Source organism: Heliangelus exortis, chromosome 5 (assembly GCF_036169615.1).
Source record: "Heliangelus exortis chromosome 5, bHelExo1.hap1, whole genome shotgun sequence".
In the NCBI taxonomy this organism is placed as follows: Eukaryota; Metazoa; Chordata; class Aves; order Apodiformes; family Trochilidae; genus Heliangelus; species Heliangelus exortis.
In genome coordinates this window covers 15,433,166-15,454,022 of record NC_092426.1, presented here as the reverse complement: position 1 = coordinate 15,454,022, position 20,857 = coordinate 15,433,166, and the positions used below count along the sequence as shown (strand labels likewise).

At 40.6% G+C, this 20,857-nt stretch overlaps 1 long non-coding RNA gene across 3 annotated transcripts; it reads left to right on the top strand.

Moving 5' to 3' along the window:
- The first annotated feature begins 62 nt into the window (after nt 1-62).
- On the top strand, nt 63-19,471 carry LOC139797003 (uncharacterized). 3 transcript variants are annotated; one of them, XR_011726240.1, is made up of 5 exons: nt 63-187; nt 227-291; nt 2,801-2,938; nt 4,295-4,937; nt 18,360-19,471. It is a non-coding gene; the product is annotated as an uncharacterized lncRNA (long non-coding RNA). The 3 variants fall into 3 exon arrangements; XR_011726241.1 differs by lacking the exon at nt 4,295-4,937; XR_011726239.1 differs by lacking the exon at nt 18,360-19,471 and having other exon boundaries at nt 4,295-6,581.
- Nucleotides 19,472-20,857: the final 1,386 nt, after the last annotated feature.

Below are 20,857 nucleotides of genomic sequence, written 5' to 3'. Positions count from 1 at the left end.
GAGCGGGGGGTCCCTCCCGCAGGGGTCGGGGCGGCTGCACCCTGGGGGCACCCGAGGCGGGGCGGGGGTGTCGGGGAGCTGCCGGGGGGAGCGGGGCTGTCGTCATTCTGTACCTTCCACTGACACAGAAGGATAGGGTGGCGGCGACCTGTAATGGCGGCTGTGCCAACGGGGAGCTCACGCTTCGGTGGCCCTTGGCAAAGCCACCAGAAGGCTCTGCTCTGAGAACCTTCGCCCTTTCCAGTGGGCCCGGGCTTTGGGGGCCTCACCCGCCAGCCAGAAAAGTGGAGGGTAGGCAGGGCGGGCGGGAGGGATACCCTGGGGCTGCCCGAGCCTGGAGAGGCGCCGGCCCGCAGGTCCCATGTGGTGAGGGGCAGCCGAGACCGGGCCCTGGGGAGAGCGCACCCCGGGGTGCCCCTGGCAGCGGCCCCCTTCCCACAGGCTTGGTTTGCATGACAGATCTCACAAGCTTCTTACAGACAATTGCAGAAGTGTCTGCAGTGCAAAGTGGTTTGTTAGCACACGGTCTTTGTCCTTGATAATTCCTTAAGCTGCTTGTATTAAGGATTTGTTTAGCTCCTTGCTTTGCTAAACTGGTGTGTGCTTGTTACAGGCAGCCCACAGTCAGATTAGAATTTTATTGTCACTGGCAGGAAAATGTACTGTTCACTTGGAAATAAACTTGCACTGCCTTCCCCGTTTCTGATAAGCTCAGTATCAGAAATCAGTATTTCATGCATCTAGGTGAAACTAAGTTCCAGCAGTAAAAAGGGCTGCAGCTTTCTTCACTGTTGCTGGTACCGCTCCTGCTACATTTTCTTTCAAGGAAGGTTTATGTAGGTACAGTGAGGATCAGAACATATCAGCCACTGTGTCTGTAAGATCACTGTTTTCTAAATCAAATACAGTGACCAAAAATAGGCCTCCAAGTTTTATTACTTCAATAAAACCACTTAAGTAAACTAAACTACTTATGTAGACTAAAGACTAAGCACCGTGTGTCTGGATATGGGAAGGCCTGAGAAAAGAGTTTCATGCACAGGCAAAAAATCTGAGGAATTCACATGGCAGAAAATATTCAGCAAGCTGAAAGACACACTGTGATCATTCTTGATTGGTAAAGGCAAGCTTTGACTGATTATATCCCCTCCTGACTTTGCTGACAGTCCATTTCTGGAAGGAAGCCTTCCCTCCCCCTTGGCAGTGCACTTTCTTCCAACCATCTCTAATTAACTTGCCTAAATGCATCAGACCTCCCTAACTACCACTTGGTGTAGCATCTCATAATGCTGAGCAGCTTGCCAAGGAGCTAGGAGAAAAACAACCCCTAATATATTTTTCCATGTTGTAGTCAGTTTTCTAGCTGATTTTAGCCTTAAAATGGTGAAGGAATATAGCTGGGCTGATGGACAACGTCCCTTACTCCTTGGGGGTTTAACAGTCTTAGTTATTTTTATGGTCTGTAATATAGCACTGTATTATATGAAAGAACCACAACCTTTGACTTTCACATCCTCCCAGTACAAGAGTGAGATGAGGGATTTTTTATAATTGCAATTTAACAGATGAAGCTCATACTGTCAGGGTTATGCCTGTATGTGTTCAAGAAGGACTATGCTCTGTAAATATTATGTCTTTGCAAGCTGTTGTCACTGTCGTCAGCAGAGCTAATAAAATGAGTGGCAGGCAGAGCTGAGCCTCTTTGAACTGTTGCGTGCTAGAGCCTTCCCATCTTTTATTTCTGTCTCTTTTCTTGCCTAACCCACTTTCTATTCCCTGCTATTATAGAAACCACAATTGTGGGATTCCACATAGCCAGTGTTCAGCTTACTTCTATTTTACCCTTGTTTTCTGTAGAAATACAGTATATATGATCATATAGCCTGTGTGTGCATTTATGTTTTTAGGACCTCTGTGCTAAAAAAAAAAAAAATTAACTCATTGATCTGTTTCTCATTTAGGTCCTTATAGACACTGAAACTACAGAAATGTTTTTTTGTCTTAGCCATCATAGTCAAGCATCCAGCAGACATAAACCTATAGGAAACTCTGCTGCAATTGTTTTAATGTACATGGAATTGTTATTTTAAATGTATCTTTTAGGAGAAATAGTTGCAACTGAGTTCCCTAAAGACCAACAGTGTGAGACAACCTCTGTCTGTATGTGTCATTCATGATTTATACTATTGTTACAATTTTATCAGTGGTTTTCTGTTAGCGGCATAGAATGTGAACAAGTAGAAGTTGAATAAGGATTCAGGTCACAGAACTTCTAGACTAAAGGGAAATAGTATGCCAGCTTGGTTTTCAGGTGACAGCAACTAGTTAGGAATTTGTTGCCAAAGTTCTGTAAGTAGGTGAAAAAAAACATTCTTCCATCCACCAAGCCTGGCTCATAATCTAACAGGTAGTGAAAATGGGAAGAAGGGAAGGAAAAGAAGTCTTGCAGGCTGAATGTTTGCTTTGTTAGTGTTTTTTATTTTTTTTTTTATTCTGGTGTTATAAACCCAAGTGTAGTCAAAATGGTTAGACAGTGGTTAGATGGTTAGATCAAAGGGCTGAGGTCTTACACAATAGTAACAATTCTTTTAGTATAGAATCATAGAAGATTCTAAATATCTAAAATAAACCTTCTCTTTCATGACTTAGAGACAAACAGTGTGTTGGGTAGCAATTTGAAGTGACATCAGGCAGGTTGGAAGGCCACCATGTGTTTTTGTCTCAGACTTTTTAAAGCATAGAGGTCACCCCTTGACTGCAGTGCAATGTCCTTATCCCTGAGGACTGTGTTGTCTTGCAGGTGAGACAGTGAAGAAGCACACCACAAGTAAGGTGACCAGTACCTTCTGCCATGTGGGACCTTGGTGCAGGAGACTGGAGGACAACAAGCCTTGCTGCGGAGGAGTGGGAAATGGAAGCTAATTGCATTTATATGCAGGTGAATATGTTTTCTGAGATGAGAGGATAGGAGATTCACACCATCTGACAAACACCCTCACAGTATGTGCACACACATCGCTTCCCTGATCACTTAATTATAATCCTCCCACAATGCTCTCAGAAATGAATTGATCTTCGATTTTTAGGAGGATTGAAATATGTTTGGTTTGATAGGTTTACAGTAATCTCTTGGTGTCCTAAGGAGCAAAACCTTGCATATGCCTCAAGTGTTGTAAAATGTAATTTCTTCTTTAGAATAACCAAAGCACAGAATGAGAGCCTGTCTGAGCTACAAAACAGCTCTTGGTACTTCTGCTGATACAGAATGATGTAATGCTTTATTCGTGTGTTTGCAGTGACTTCTGTAAAATACTTATTGATAATTGCTGTACATACACGTTGCATTTTATCTCCAAATTCAAGAATGTTAGACAGAAAACGTTATTATGTGCTACCACTTATTAAAAATAAAACTGACTCAAATGTCTATTGTAGTTCATTTATCCTTCATTTGCAGTAGGAAATTCAAGCTTCGAAATGCCTGCTTGATGCTTATCAGCATTTATTGAAGAGAAAATACACTTGAAAAAAAAGCTACAACAGTTCACTTCCATTGATTAATTTATCTGTGATTCATTTCTTAGATTTTTGGATGTTTCACTGGCATTTCATTCCAAATGTATGCTGTTTATTATAAGTACTAGTATTAGTATTAATCATGTATTTGTATTACTGTGTTGTGTGGAGGCCCTGATTAAAACTGCAGTCCTGCTGTGCTGGATGGAGTGCCAAACTCAGATTACAGTACATGCTCTAGAGAATTTACAGATTAGCTGGAAAGTGGGATCATGCAAAATACAGAAAGCCTTCTGCAAGCCAGTGGAAAACTGAATGGATGTAGTTTTTGGTGAGAGTTGGGTTATACCACATGTTGCAGAAGGTACCTCTTGAGTGCATACTACAGAAATAATGTCATCTGCATTAGTTAGAGCATGTGATTCTGTTTTGCTGTAAGCAACACCTTTCTCTTCATAACCATCTGAAGTGTGACTTTCTAGCACTACAGATCAGATCCTTAAAGTCCAACTTATCTTGACATTTTTTTTTAGCATGTGTATTTCAGTTCAATTTTATGGCACTCATGGTTAAAGAAAAGTGTAGAATACTTTTAAAGTGTTATCTGTTTATCGGTAAATAAGGCTATTACTAGCTCTTTGATTTTATTCTTTGTGTATTGCCTTATCTTACAATCTGAGCTTTTTTTGCTACCTGAAAATAACTTATTTAAACTTTCATAGAAGAAGGGTATTTGTCATACTCATATACATCTTGGTCAGTATACACCATCCAACAGCCCCTCAGAGAGCAGATTGAAGCTGATGTGAAAGTCACAGCAATTGGATTTCTACAGCCAGTGATGACACAGCAAGAGATGTGGTTCCTTGCATGAAACAGGTGTCATGGCAGCACAGCAATGACAGCAATGCTCTTTCTGCCCAGGTTTTGTGTGTTCCTTGAGTCACCAGATCCTCATGCAGAGATGAGGTAAAACCCACGTTCTAGCAAGAAAGCAGAGGAACAAAAATGAGGGCAGGGGATTTAATTTGCTGCTAGCAGGAGGAAAGGAGGCTGCTGTGGGGCAGCAGTGATGGGGACTTCCACATAAGTAGCAGCTATGTGATCTCTGCCTCTTCTGAGATGAAGCAAATTCTTCATCAGCACCACTGTGGGCACACAGCCACCCTGCACTTCTGGGAAGCCTGATGAATTTGTTGAAGTGAAATATTTGCATCCAGCAGGAACAAAGTACAAACTGTTACCTTGAAGAAGATGTTAAACAGGCCCTGCCTGGGGCAGATAGCAGAAAACACACATCAGGAACCTTTGAAGAAGCATGAGGAAAATAAGTGACATTAGACTCTCATGTTAAGGTGGGGTGGCCTGGGGACAGGCGCCTGTTTATGGGACAGCCCAGCACTTCAAGAAATTAAGACAAGGTTGGTGATGATGTATGCCAGGAGGGTAAACCTTACAAAACTAACTGCCCGTGAAGTCCATGGGCTGACAATTCAGGGCAGCCCATGACCATTACATTTTGACACTTGTGTTGGGAGACACAAGTAAGATGATAAATTTAGGCACAAAAAGTCAATTTTTTCACCTGTGTGGCCTTTATGTAGCTATCTCGTGCCCACGCACATGGAAAATCTCTCACTGTGATCACTGAGGCATATCCTAAAGGGAATACTACCTCCTTGTAATCAAATGTCATTTGGATTAACCTTTAGTTGGGCCTTAAAAGGGTTTTGTTGTGTGCACGGTTTGTTTGTTGTTACTGATGGGACTGTGTCACTGATGCTTTTGGGGAGAGTATAATCAGCCACCCTGTGGCTGCATTCATTGGTAAATGCTCTTTGTAATTTGCCAGTGTAGAGAAAATGCCAAAGCCAAACCACTGCTGATGATGGCAATTGCTTGCTTTGGCTGCAGATAGTTGCACTGCTGGTCTTTTCTTACCACTTAGTGTTTTATCAAATTATTCCTTTTTTTCCACAGGACCCATTTCAGTGAGAAATGTGTACCATGTTAGATAGTTGCTGAGTGGGCAGCTACTCAATATATTGAGTAGCTCACAGTTCAGTATGGCACTGTGCCTACTTTGCTGCACATTTCAACCTCTGCTTTAAATGCAGATTTAACTTTCTAACGCCCTTTCCATGGCATTCAAATGCTTCACAAACACTAATGGATTTTCAAAAAACAGTTGATATATCTACCCTTTATATTACAGTGTGAGGAAAAGAATTATTCAGGTGAAGAATTTGCTCTTTGTGGGGGCTCAGTTGAGGTACACAGGTACTTGCCAGTACTGTAGCACTTGCTGTGTTCAGTGTAAGTTTCCCATTCAGTTCAGTTGCAGCTGTGTGTCTGTCCTTTTGCAAATTTGGCACCAAGATTTCAAGTCAAGCAGTTGGAACATAAAGAGCAAAGAGCTAACCACAACTTGTTAAAAAGTTTAAGTAATCAGCTGATTATTACATTGCAGTTCTTTGGCAGAAGCAAGCTTGGATTCCCAAGATAGCACTTAGCTATGAGACAGTCCTTTTTCTTCCTGGAATTGCTTGCCTCATGCCATATGCACCTTCCAAGTTCTGCAAAGTGCTGAGCAAAGGTCAACATATGGACAACACTTTTTCTTTTTTTTTTTTTTTTTTTTTTTAAATGTACATTGATTTCTAAGCAGAACACACTCTTAAATTATCTATCTGGTGAGGCCCTGCCATGACTTAGTTGGATCTGAATGTCATAAAGTGCAGTTACTGATGATAAAAATAGTTACCCATTGGAACTTAGATAAAACTTTTGATGTTATATAGCACCAGCTGAATTCATAGCACTGTCTGGAATTTGTCCATGTGCTTAATATACGGATAAACTAATGAATAAGTTAGTAAGCTCACGCTAGAAAGATCATAGCAGATAATCAGTGGGAGTGGGAACTAGTGACCTGTTCTTTGTATTCAAGTTGCTGAACTGGTAATCCTCCTGAAATGTTGCTTGATCAAATGTGGACTAATCTTGCAAAGTTATTACTGCTACTTGCTCTACTACTTTAATAAAGAAACCTGGATAATGAAGCAGTTGTCAAGCTGAGTGTCTGGACCAGACTGAGTGAGTCTGTTTTCTCAAAGAGGTAGAGTTAGAAACAAATTGAAGCCATCAGTCATTGTCAGTTAAAGAACAATGCTAACAACACCTTCAGATGCTGAAAGTTTTTGGGATGCCAGCTGAGAGCAGCAGGCAGAGTAGTTAGTGGACAGAGGGAGAGACCACCTGGAGAAAAGCAGCCAACGTGATGGACATCTCTTACACCTCCCCAAAGAGAGCTGAGCACTCTGAAAAATTGCTTTCAATCAGCAAAATTTTCCTGGTGTCAAATCTGAATCTCCCTTACTGCAATGTAAGTTCACTACTTCTTGTTCTGCCAACAGCAGTCACGGGGAAAAGATTATTCTTTGCCACTATGTTTATAGGACAAGTCTTGAAGACAGTAACCTTCTCCAGCACTGCTCTTTTTTGACAAACAATTCTAATTTCTTCCGTGACTCCCTTTGCATGTGTTTTGTAGTCCTTTATGATTCTCCTCAACATTCTCTTCCTCTCTCCTTTTTCAACAAAAAAACCCCCACTTTTTTGTTGATTCTGTGATTAGTTCACATCTTTTTTGATGTATAGGTACCAGGCTGGAAGCTGGATTGCAGCACAGGTTTACAAGTAGCATGTGCTGTAGGGGACTCCTTCCAATACTCAGAGATGATGCTTTTCTGTGTGTTGTCCAATACAAACACCTTTTCCTCCAGCAGCATAGTACTGGTCCAGCTTTTATTTGTCATTTACTGCACCTCTGACAGTGACTTTTGCACAATTAAGGGATTTTTTTAATCTTCTTGTATTTTGTGCTATTGGTTATCCTGGGTGCAGAATATTCTGTCCATTGTCATTTGTTTAAATTTCTCCTCATTTATGCTGAATTGCCTGTGACTGAGGCAAACTGATGTCTTGTTACACACATCTGTTCTTTCTTCACTTCAGGCTACCCTGTAACTATGCCATTCATCTTTTTCTAACAAAGTACCAATTTTCTGAGACTTCTTTTCCTTAGGAAAATATTTTCCTTAGGGTCTGTGACTTCATTGAATTTCATAGAAAGCAGAGTTCACGATCCTTTATTTTACTGCTCTTCCTCACTCTCTTCATGAAGATAACAAACACTTATTTCTTGGTCTCAGTTATGTTTCCTCTCTCCATTCTCAACCAGTTCCTCCCTACTGCTTGCAATCAAATGGAAAGTAAGCTCCCTCCTAGATGTATTCTGAAGATAAACATCACCAATGCCTTCCAAGAGTTTGCTGGACAATCTGTTCTGGTTTTTGTTTGTTTGTTTGGGTTTTTTTTTGTCTAACATAAGTGCAGATGGCAAAGTCTCCATTATTTCTAAACCTGGAAATTTGGCTGATTTTGCTAGCTACTCTCAAAAATCTTCATCTGCATAATCTGCCCTGTTTAGTGTCCTTGTGATATGACTCTTGTGCATTTCTTTATCATTATCCTTATGTTAATACTACAGTAAGATAGATGGTCCCACTCTCAGTTGTGCAAATTCAGTTGTAAGTGGATTATTGTATTAAAGATTGCCAGCATTCCTTTTTTATTTTCTGTGTTTCTTGCATAAATATACAGATACCTAAAATGTTCAGAAAACTGGCTCTCTATCCTCCATGTCATCCTTATGACCCTTATAAATACAAAACAAACCAACCCCCCTTCTTGACAAGATGGACTGAATATCTACCCAGTAATTTGTAGAACGTTTTAGAGAACTCAGGTCCTACTGCTGCTAACATCTATGTAGACAAATGTTCATTTCCAAGATGCATCTCTCACTTCCTGTCCTTTTTTCATAACTGGAAGAAGAAACAAGAGTACAAGACTAATGCCTGGCTGTTTGCACCTTGCAGTTGCTGCTGATCCCTTCAGACTCTCTCTTAACACTATACTTAGTGCTCACATTGGTGAAGACCACGAGGAAATAATCAGTGAACCAGCATGGCTTCCTCACCTCTTTTTAGGAGTTTGAATGCACCTCTCTTGTAACAGGAAGGCAAGGAGCAGTGTGGGTCTGCCCAGGTCAGGAAAGGTAGATGGAATCTTTCGTTTCCTCCGTGGAGGTTGTGTCTTTGGTCTTTTGGAGAATGTGCTTTTCCTTTCTTCACTGGCAGTGCTGAATCCTTGCTTGTTTCCTGGACGCTCTGTTTGACTTAAAAAGAAGCTGACTTCTTGGGAGAGCTGCTTACTCACCCACAGCTGCTGCTGCTTTTGTAGACTACTCCAGCTGGACAATGTTCCTTCTCCTAAGGAACCTTAATAAAGAATTTGAGAAGCAAAGTAAGTTAATTAGAAATGCCTGTCTTGAAGTATGCTCAGACCATGCATGAATACTCCAGTCCTGGAAAGGAGGAAGATGTGAAGCATTGACTGGGGATTTTTCGCCTAAGAAGGTCTCTGACAGAGAGGTGCACGTGAGAGCAGCTATCACAGCTAGGACTGACCCACGATTTGCTTCCTCACAGGACTACCACTTCTACTGTTCCAGGGAGACCTGCAATTCCACACTAAGCCATGAAGCACTTCAAGGATAAATGAAATGTTATTAACAGGTTTTTGTTAGTAAGTAACTGTCAAAAAAACCCTATTAGTCCTACTGTGATCTCTCCCTTTGTACAGAGGTTGTTAAAACTGTTAGCAAATTTTCCTTTTAGGACAGATAAAGGAGGAAAAGTGATTAAATCACTCCAATATTGACAGTTAGTTTCTGATGAGTCTTTTAAATATGAAGGTAAAATCTGAGGAGGTCATGTATGACTTTTTATACATTGTAGTGGAATCACAGGACAACTGCTTATGATGAGGGACTGTATCCCCAAATCATCACAACCAGTTATTAAAATTTGCTGCACTGGCTGCATTATATAGAGAATGTGTAGTATGTATGTGCACGTCCTATGTAAAGCATTCAAGCTAACAGAAGCAGTTGCACAGCATTTACATGAAGGAGATGGTTGCCTTGGAAGCCCTTTTGAATAGAAGTAGCTTAAAGTTGTGTCAGATGTAGTTCTATGTTGATTGATGATTCAAGGGTCACTGGATGCAGGCTGTAGGTACAGATCTTAACAGATAAAGTCAACCCAGAATGCAGTAAACTGAAAGGAATAGAATATCACAGTGGTTTAAATTAATAATTTGTTGAAAGTCTGGTTTTCCTTATGTTTCAAGTTTTTGGCTCCACCTCCCCTTTTGCCTTTGAAGTTACCATTCATTGTACACTGATCTTTGTTTTCTCCCAAGCACTTTCATCCTTTGCCGCAGGCCATCCCATGTACATGGGAAGAGACCTGTGCAAATGGCTTTTTTCCAAATCTCTCCTTAAAATTAACTTCTGCTATGAATCCTATGAGCACTGGTATGCTGCTACCTCCTGCTGTACTGCATAGGGCATTTGCCTCACTACTCCTTGCTTTTCCCACCATGTTCGGCTCAGACTGTCCTTTAAAATTAAAAGAGCCTGATGTGCCAGGAAGTGTTACCTTGGCAAGACCAACTTTGCTTCTGTAGACCTTTGCAGCAGCCTGAGGATGTGAAGGCAGAAGCTGCTTGTGCAAGTGTGTCAGAGCAAAGATAGGCCTCTGAGACTTTGGAACAGTGACTCTGACATTCCCTGAACTTCACTCCCGAAAGAGCTGTTTAATTTGGACTGTTCAGACTACAGTATAGCTTATGCAGTAGTTGGTAGGTAGATATTTGGACTGTGTATAGTCTTGTCAGTCTGTGCCCTGCTGAATTAAACCTGTGCTCTGGCACCACCAATCCAGGATGAGGCACCGTGAGCAAAAGTCTTCTCTCATAGCAGTGGAGCTATTGCAGTTGAGCTGTTACGTCCACACATCACTGTTTGGGGATATTAATCTGACTTCAGAAGTAGTACAGATGTTTAGCAAGGGCTTGGGCATTCCCAGAGCTAACATAACATCACCTCTACCAGCTGATGAATCTCTGAATTTTTTTCCTGCACACCAGGGACGTGCCCTTAGATTCCTTCAGTTTCAGTGAATTGCCTGTGAGCAAACTTTGGACATAAAATTGGGTGTTGCAGCCCAAAGACAAAGACATCAAAAACCACCCACTGAAAGTAATGAACTGGCTCTGGACTGGGCCCCTCCAAAGCTGAATATGGCAATTACTTTGTGATGCCTACCAGCAACAGAAGAAAAAGCCAAAAGGTTATGTGCTATTAAGATCTGTTGAAAAATAAAAACACATGCAGTGATTTTAGAAGTAGGCACAATGCTCTTATCCAAATGGGACAAATCAGGGTATTACGACTTGCTTGCTTTTGTAAGAATGCCTCCAGCTAATGACTACCAGACTTTTGGATCATTTCTGTGTCTTGTCCAAAATATGATGAGTTGAACAATCATACCATGGGCTGTCTCCTCCCTCTGTCTGGGCTGGCCCAATGCCACTGTCTTGAGCTGTACAGTGCCTGCTCATACCAGCTGGGACTCTGGACTATCATTTGCTTATTCATCAGATTCCAATAGTACTTAGCTCTCTTACTGCTCTATACAGAAACATTGAGGAGTCTCATCTTCCTTTTAGCATAAGAGAAAAATCAAATATTGTTCAAAGTAAGGTCTTGAAATTTTTGTATCTCAAGAAAAGAACCAAAGAGCTACTGTCACCCTTAAATTGACAGTGAAAAAATTTCCCAATAAAATTGATAGGAACAATCACTGACTGGTAGATTTGAGATGAGTCCTCAAATTAAAATAAATGATCTTTATAAAAGTAAAATAGTGTTCAGATGAATTAATCGTTTCAATGCTTCTACCAGGATCAGCAATATATTCACTGTTTTTGTGGTGGTAAATAAAGGCAGCAGCCAGTTTGGGTCCTTACTATATACAGAAATATCTAGTGAAAGAGCTTACAAAATGCTCAGGCTTTCTCAAAAGCGATGGCTTTTTACTTAAGCAGCTGTGGCCATAAAGAGCAAGCAGTGTCCTCTTGCCCTGCCCAAGGAGCCATGTTCAGTCTGGTGGGTTGGACTCCTGCCAGATCCCCAGCACATCCAGCACAGTCTCTGAGCACTGTACCGTTTGGAAGATCAGACTTTGAACTGGGACTGTCTTTTAGCTCTGCCAAGACGGGGGGGGGGGATCCTTGCCTAGGGTCACATGAAGTGATCTTTGTATTCCAGCTCTTCCACCAGTTGACTTGGTGTATTGAGCTTACAGGACAAAAATATATGCACCAACCAGAAGCACAGAAGAGAATATGTTTTGTCCCAGGTTGCAAGCAAGTTTTAAGTTGTTTTTCATGCTACTTACCCAGGTAGATAAAAATCTTATCATTCAGGAGAACAAAACCAGAGAAAGTTACTCTATACCCATCCAGATGTAGGTAATATGAGTCTGCTTTGTGTTGTGCAATGATTTAGTGCCACCTACAGTGAGAAATGGGTCTTGAAGGCCAAAATCTTTCAGAAGGTGAAATACGCAAACAAAGCCAGCGCAGTCAAAAAAAATTACCTTACCATTTAAAAATAAAGACATGATAAAAGGCCAGGAGAAATTAAATTAAAATCTTTGTATGTATTACTATAGCAACAGAAAATTTAGTGCTGTTTAATAGGCTTTTGGATATGCTTAATTCCAATACAGATTGATGCATTCATATGTTACGGGATTTTTTTTGTCAACCTGTTTATTTTTGCAGTTGTTGATCCAACGTGGCAAAAAGTTACCTGGTGCCCTTCTTACTAAGTTTTAGGCAACAGGGTACTATCCTTCTCTGGGTGTCTCTGGTGTCATTGGTAGGACCTAACCAGACTTCCAGAGGACAGAATCAGGCCCTTGTTAAGTAAATCCTGTTTTGTGGTGTTTTTCTTGTTAGTTCAGTCATTCACAATCTAGAAGCATGTCATCCTTTTTGCAGTGCTGTGCTCTTGACCAAAGCTCATGAACATTTTGTTGCCATTACCTTGTCCATGAGGGAGGTTGACTTCTTCTTCATTATCTCTTATGTACTCTGTTCAGGAAGTAAATCACCAGGGTTGTGGGTTTTTTCTACATTATGATAAGTGAAACAATCCACTTCTTTATCCCTTTGTACAGATGTGCAGTGAGAAGGCTGACCCTAGTTGATCCACAGGCTTTATATGTCATAAATGTGATAGAAAATGAATTTCTGACAGCTGGATGCAGACTCATCCTAAATTCTTACACAAAGTGGCAGTCAGGCTCTGAATCGTTGCAAGGCCAGCTTCCCAATTTCTGCAGTACCTGAGAGCCCAAGTGGAACCTGTAATAGTGTCTCTGAGAGACACTTCTCCATTTGCCATTAATGACGTTTCTAGAAGAGAACAGGAACTGAAGCAGCAGGCTCTGATCTCAAGACCCCTCACAACTTTCCTACCTTTCTCCACTCTCTCCTTTCTTCTTCTTTGCTTGTATTCCTCCTTAGTATTTATAAGTTTTTGCAATTATATCCATTGTTTTCTTATGTCATCTCTATTGCATGTATTGTTCTTTGGGTAATACACTGAAAAATCAAGAACGTATTTTCTCCTTGTGTATGCACACTATGCAGAGGGAGCTTATTAAATGTTGAAATAATACTTGTAATAAAATGCACCAGCCTTTCTTTCTGGTAACTTAATAATTAGCAATACCAGTTATCATGTATTAGTAGGCTCGTTGCTAAGTCCATGCAGGGAGCTCCCACATATTGTGAAGGTGTCCTTCATTTTCTGAACCTGGCAGCAGCCAGACATAGATACATTCCATCAAACTACAGTACTAAATGGAGATATCTAGGAGCAAAGTCACTCTTAAAGTCAGTAGAGGAAGAAAGGTATCTGCATGCTAGATTCAAATCTTAGGTGACCATTGGTAGAAGGAATCTGTGGTGTCTGTGCTTGAAGTATCTAACTTGGATACCTCAGTAAGCTCTGGGGGATGAATTCACTGGAGACTGGTGCCAAGAGGAAGGATGCCAATTTTTTATTTTATTTTTTTTTTCCCCCAGAATAAAACCAGTTGTTAAGATCAACAAATTTAATACGTCTGTGTTCAAGGACACAAGAATTAATCATCTGCTTTTCTTAAAAGAGGGATTATGTCACAGAAGTACCTGCCTTCAGTTGTTTACTACTGCAAAGAAACAACCTGTAGAATATCAAATGCTGACTAAACACTCAAAGCAAAATGATACCTGTCATTGGCCTGTAAATGGTTTGTTTATTCCACATGCAGGGGTGACTTGAGTGTTACTAAGCCCGCTTTGGCAATGCTCTTGAGAAACCTGTGTTCTGAATTATAAAAATGCAGCACCTCGTTCCAGAGTTTGGTTCCTTTCTCTCACACCCTGCAGTAACTCAGGAGCAACTCGGCTGAACCTGGCGAGCTTCGCCGCTTGAAAATCGGAGCGCGGCTCAGCGCCAGGTGGCAGTGTGGGCTCTGGAAAGGCACAAAAAACCCGGGTCGTGGCTGGAAGAGGTAACTCCAGAAAAAACAATACCTTTTTTCTTTTTTTTTCCTCAAAAGTGCTTCTAAGAGCCTGTGCAGCTTAAAGAAGCTCTCCAGTAACGTTTTGAACAAAGAGAGGATGAATTTAAGTTAAAACACTCATAGACGGAGTTTATGTTGAAAACATAAAAAAAGTTTTTCTCTGCAAAATTGGAAAATGTGTTGCTCTGTGTCTGAGGAAGTGGCTGAGAATGACCACCACACCCCTTGTATCCTACTCTACTTATTATTGAGGTGGAAAAAAATCCCATTATTCCTCATATCAGATACATTTATAAATATAAACTGTCTAATTTTATTTAAAGCTGATTTTTTGATGTATCCAAGTAGTAAAAATAGAATTTTCTTCTACATATAAGACCCATGCCAAAAAAGCTAAAAATTTTTCAATTTCAATTTTTCTCATTAAAATAAAATTTAAAAAAGAAAAAAATTCCAAAAAATCCAAGGTAACTGTGCTTACATAATTTTCAAATTACACACCTAAGTTTCGCCATAGTGCTACTGGTAAAATACCATCATCAGTACAACTGTCCTAAGTTTACATTGCTGTAAGACTTCTGTTTCAAATTCCTCTGTATCTTGGAGCATCTTTTATTTTTTATGACAGTGATAGCTCAGAAACTTGTTCACTCTGACTGAAATGTTTTCATCTATGGAAAAAACAAAGACAGAAATAATCTTTCAAAGAGAATATAAAGAGTTTTATCTGTAGGAATATTACCAAAGATAGACCAGAAAAAAAACAACAAACAAAAAACAACAAGAAACCCAAAACAAAACCACAAACAAAAAAAACCCCCAAGCCAACCAACCAACCAAAAAAAAACCAAACAAACCTACAACCCCCCTCCCCCATTTAAAAATTCTCACTCCAATTATATCTTTGGATTATTTTTATCAGGAAAAAAACCTGCAGATTAGAAATTAGATTAGAGTTCTGATTTTCTGAAAAGTTTCAAGATGTGTTGTAGTTCTGTATGTTCCATTCCCTTTAAAATAAGGTTCTTGATTTCAATGTCTAAGGAAAATAAATATTCTCTGTGCAGTAGTCTTGGTTTCCTCAGGTGATACTCTGAAATTGAGTAGTAGGGAGGAGCATTGGCATCCTGCACACATGCTTCAACTTTTTTACTAAAATAAGCAGTCTCACACTGAAGTAAAACTGCTGAAGCATCCTTACACTGTTACCTACAATTTCCCCAACAGAAGCAGATGAGAAAGAAAATGAACTACCACACCAGAGGGTTGGTGGTCTCACTGCATATGTTATCTGGAAGTGCTTTGCTTTGGCACTGATGGGGTGGTATAACCTGAATCCCTGTACCAGTGGCTGGAGAATCTGCCCTCTCAGCTATGGTGTGAGGAAATGGTAATGTCTAATGGACGTATGAGAAGGGACCTCAATAATGAAAAATTGAATTAGTCCAGTGGTAGCAGAACAAAGCAAGGATCTTGTAAGGAGTAAGGATCAGGTATGTTATGAAAAATGTAGAATGGATTTTTGAGGTAGCAGAGAAGTAGAAATCTGCTGGATAAACTGTGCCAGGAGAGCTTTGAAATCTTACTATCACCCTGAAGGGGCCAATAGCACCTGTAGGAACAGCAAAAGACTTTTCAAATCTGAATTTAATGTGAAAAAACTGCTAGTGTTCAGAAGCAGTGTATAAACAGTGTCTGCAGGGCTGGCAAGACAAGTATAGGTGAGGCTGTAGCAGACTGAGCATCACCAGGCACTAAAGGAGACACAGGCTGAGTGAGCAACAAAAGGGTCAATGCTGAGCCAGGAACAGCTGAGCCTTTTGTTGGGGACTTTGACAAATACTGTTCTCTGCTAGGGACAAATACACAGACTGGCTGTAAATGCCTGGGTGCAGCACTATTGTGAGCAGTGGGCTATGGCAAATGGGAAAATTGGTTTGGACTTTACAGCTGAGCAATTGGAAGGCTTGCTAGAAAAAAGTGGTCTGTTTAATCACTGACCCACTATTGTTTGTTTATGTCGATTGCTAACTCTTTGCTCTTCACATCTATCTAACACATTCTGCGCATTGTCAAAAAAACCTGAAGCTGAGGTTCTCACCACCACCATGTTGTAATCTGTCTTGGAAGTCAGCTTGGAGGATGAGAAACCTAAAGAAGGATGCCGTGGTTGTCTGCTTCAGGCTTTTGTAATTCAAGGCAGAAGAAAGTACAGAAGAAATTAATGTACATTTAGAAATGTGCAGGACATCCAGTAAGTTGCACCTTTACTGCAGCTGAATGAAAATCGTGATGTTTGCATCTAAGAAACACAGCTTTCATCTATCAAAAATGTTCCTACCCTAAATGGCACAGTCAATAGCTGAGGGAAGGATTATTTACTTCCCTGCTTCTTAATCTCTGAGTGCAGAAGTACAATTTGTACAGGTGTGTGCAGACTGTTGGATGTCTGGTTTCTATTGTTGAAAGCTAACTAGCTATAAACCAGACCCAGTCTGCAAGTTGAGTTACTAAATTAGCATGGTGCTGGTCCTGAGCTAATAGCTCCTGAGCTGGTGCACAGACCCACAGCACCATGATTCTTCAGCATCCATCTCACTCTGCATGCAGAGAAGAAGACACATCCCTCTCTGTGCCTTCCCAACTACTTCTGCTCTTAAATAATCACCTAATCGTAGTGCTGGTAACATTTTTTTTTCCTTTGGCTGTTACCCTGCCACACATTCTGCTTTGATGCTGGACCCAGGCAGGTGGCTTGAAATTTCCCTGCTGTGGATGGTTTCTGCCCCAGCAGGCTGCTTCACAGCTTTTTTGTGCACCTGGATTAGCTGTGCTTTAGGGAGGAGGAAGGAGATACTCTCTGCAGTGGGTGGCAGGAAGCATTTTATTTAAGGTACTGATGATTTACTCAGCAGATCATTTTGTGGATGAAGGTGGTAAGTGAACTGCAAATGTGGGCAAATGGGCATTTCAGAAAGCATGTAACTTGGGGGTGCAAATAATATGTGTGGAGGACACATGAAAGCCTAATAGGTGGGAGGACAGAGAGTTTTCTCCATGTTGCCTCCTAGCATGAGCATCAGAGACAGACTCCTCCCATATGACTTTTCAATCAGAAGCAGCATCACTCAGTGAGCCTGCGGGAGGTGGCTGCACCATCCTAGGGAGCTCTATTCCAGGAAAGCAGGCACACACACACACACACTCTTGCTTGTGCCCACCTGAGGACAGCAGCTGCCTAGTGTGCCTACCAGAATCCCACAGGATTTGAGCAGCGGAAAATATCAAAGGACTGTGAAACTCCTCACAGCAGTAATCACTGGCTGGTCAGGATTTCCCACCCGTGCTGTCCCCTCACTGGGATAAAATGTTGAGCCCTATAGTGCGTCCCGGATCCCGGCTCTTCCGCTTTGGGTCTGCTGGCTCCAGCAGCCACTGCATCCACAGCTCCCCGCCCAAGGAAAAAGTGGGACTGGTGGTGAGTTGTACCTTTGTGCCCTCACCTTTCCTTTCCTCCTCCACAGCTTGGGCATAGGGTCCAGTCTTCCCAGGAAGAGCTTCCTCTCCCTCTTCTTTCCTGTATAGACAATGTAGGTTTTCTTCACCTTAGGTAGCAGCCAGCTCTCCCCAGGAACTCCCCTTCTCTACTCGCAGAAATTCTTCTCCTTCCACCTCTGAGATGGCAAATTCATTCCTGAGAGGAAGGGAATTCTCTCTCAGCATCCTACAGAGATATGTGCTGCAAACTTCTGTTTCTGTGGAATGCCTTGTAATGAGCTTTGATTATACTCCCCAGCACAACTATTTTCATATGTGATTACAGAAGACACGTAACTAGATTTTTAGCAGCAACTCTGACCCCCATTATATCAACTCCCAGTGTTAGATACTCAGAGTTCTTGTGTCTTGTTAGCAGTGAGCTGCACAACTGTAACTATTAAGCAAATAATATTGTTTCTATAAAATTTTTCATTCATAAAGAGCTCAGAAAATAGGCACAAAATGTACTGACTGTAGGAAAACAAGAAATTTGCAGTGTCTTTAAATAGGTCTTTTATGCTTTTAAATTTGTATGCGCATGACATGGAGTAAATTTTTTTTTTTTCCAGTTGCTGTGGATTATTAATGCTTCTAGTCCAAGCATGTAAAATAATCCTCTGTGGATTATTTTTCCTGTAGAATCTATAATGTTTCTGGGATTATAGTTGTCTATTCGTTGGCAATAGACTGCTTACACTGGGAGAATTTAATTTTGTTTACTTTTGTTTAATTTTATTTCCTTTAATTTAGGAGACAGTCATTGGATTCTCAGCATTTTCACTGTCTGTTCTTGGACCGGCTGGATGGTTCCTGTGCCACCTTCCAAGCTATAAAAATAAATAGAAAACATCCCTTCAAAATTAAGATCTGGAGGCTGCAAAAAGCTGTAATACTCCTAACTTGGAATCTCTTGAAAGGGAGAACACAGGGGCTTTAAAGAAAATAATTGAAACACAAGTTCTGTGTTTCTATATGCCTATTGTGTCTATAAGAAAAAAAAAAGAATAAAAAAAAAAGAATATGGCTAATTAAATCCCAGTTCTGCAAAACTCAGAGTTCATTCACTATCATTAGCTCTGTGAGAGACGTCCCAGAGCCAAAAGCTTTTGTGTATATTGTACAACTGGACCTGGATACAAAATGGTGTAGTGGTGCAAAAAAGTGATACGTTCACTCTTCCAGCTTCTGCTGTGGTTGTTCCTGCACGAACCAGTCTGAATCTGTCCACAGGTCTCATCAAAACTTTAACCTAAATAAATGGGAGAAAATATAGAAAAATTGTTTTTATAGTACTTTCATTTATACTCACCTCAGACAAAAACTGGGAGTTTAAGCTTATTTTCTTGAAAGTCTAACTTTAACCTCTACATGTGTTATTTTGGTGTATTGCCCCAACAAATCTACTCTGCCACCAAAATAAATGTTTTTCTGCAGCTCCTGATTGATGCATGTTTCAACTTATTTCCAATTTTAGATTAAAATTTGTGGTCTTTGAGAGATTTTCCCATGTCTACTTTTTAAAATTAATGCTATGATAAATGTTTTGAAGTATAAACTAGATTTGAAATAAGTGCAATTAATAATATTTTTTATGCTGTGGTATATGTGTTATAAAGGAATGTTTTTTTTATTATTCCATGTCTGCCTTGCAAAACATTACAGAATATTAACCTTTTGTGATGCTTTAATATTTGTAGAATAAGACTTACAATTCCAATAAGTAATTTGTAACATCTAGTAACAAAACAGATTCTGAAAGAAGGTCTATGAATGTGTAAAAGCATATGTCTTGCTGTATTTCTGAAGTATGACTTTCAAATAAATTGTCTGAGTTCCTTTAAATCTTTTAAATATAACAGAAATCAGAGTGACAATGGAGGTGTTCTGATTGTATAAAGTAGTATTCGTTTATCTTTTCCAAAAAACTACAGCTTTGTCACTGAATTAAACAACCTGATCTGAAAGCCTGGTTTTGTATGTGGAAAGCTTCCCACATATATATGCCAATCATATCTCATCAATGAGTTTTGGGTAGGTGCCTACATTCCCAGTATCCAGAGAAAACCCCGTGCCAGTAACTGAAGTGTAGCTGGGCAAGCACTCTGCAGAATTCTCATACCATAAGTGCACCCACTGAAGCCAGTACATATTCTGCTGCTTTGCAGAACCTTTTGTAAAAACTGGTATTGAACATTTCAGCCCGCTTGTTCTGCATCTGATTTGTCATCTGTCTCTCAGCTAGAAATAACTAAATAAATAAGATAGGACACTTCTCTTGTACTTGCTCTCTAAAACTGTGGTAATGAATAATAAGATTGCCTGGCTATAATGTGTACTCAGAGTATGTGAGTAGAAGCACTGACACTTGCACAGAAATGTAGTTAAAAAGTCATCTAGTGTTTAAGATCTGGCAATATAGATAACTAGGAATGTTTACACTTAAGCAGGGATAGTTTTCAGAACCTAGTTACCTAGAGAACTACTTAAAATTTAAGTATTTTCCATATATTTTTTTTCAGATTTCCAGTCTGCTTCAAGCATTTCTTCCTAGAAGTAATATGGATTACATTTCACAGGTGTTTTGAAATTCTGCTGTTTTCATGTAGTCCTCCTTACTGATGGATTGCAAATGGTTTTTTTAACCCTAGGACTGGAAGCTCTGGGGAATGTGATGCGCAGATAATGAAGACAAAAAGGAGGGAAGCCAGGTCATTGCAAGAACCTTTGCTTCTGTTATGTGGTATGAGTGAGCTGATAAGCTTTACCAAGTGCAAGAGGTTTTATTTTTTGGCCTAAACCAGCCAGAGTTCATCCAGGACTGGGATGATAAAGGCAGCTGGTGGTGCCCAATGCTCCAGCTTCACCAGCCGTTTTTTTCCTCAGGCTTCCTGCATCTCCTGGAACTGCTTGGTCAAAAATGGTGGTTGAGTTTTGTGTATCAGCAGCAACAACCCTACCTGCATCCCTGTGGGTGCCACAGTGGCAGGGCTCCCTGCTAAGTCAGGGGTCTCTGAGTGGTGCTCAGCTTTTTGTGTGGACAGCAGTGGAGCCCTTTCCAAAGAGAGGCGAGATTCACCCTCCTGTAGTTCTACAGATGGGGAGTACCAAACACGAAGTATCTGCCCAGGATCAGGCAGCAGGTGCCAACAGACTGTTGGGAGAAGGTTCCCTACTGCATTTCTCATCCTATGTCTACATCAATGGTTTGCACTTCTTGCAGATGTTCTAAAGCTGGCCTTAAGCTGGCT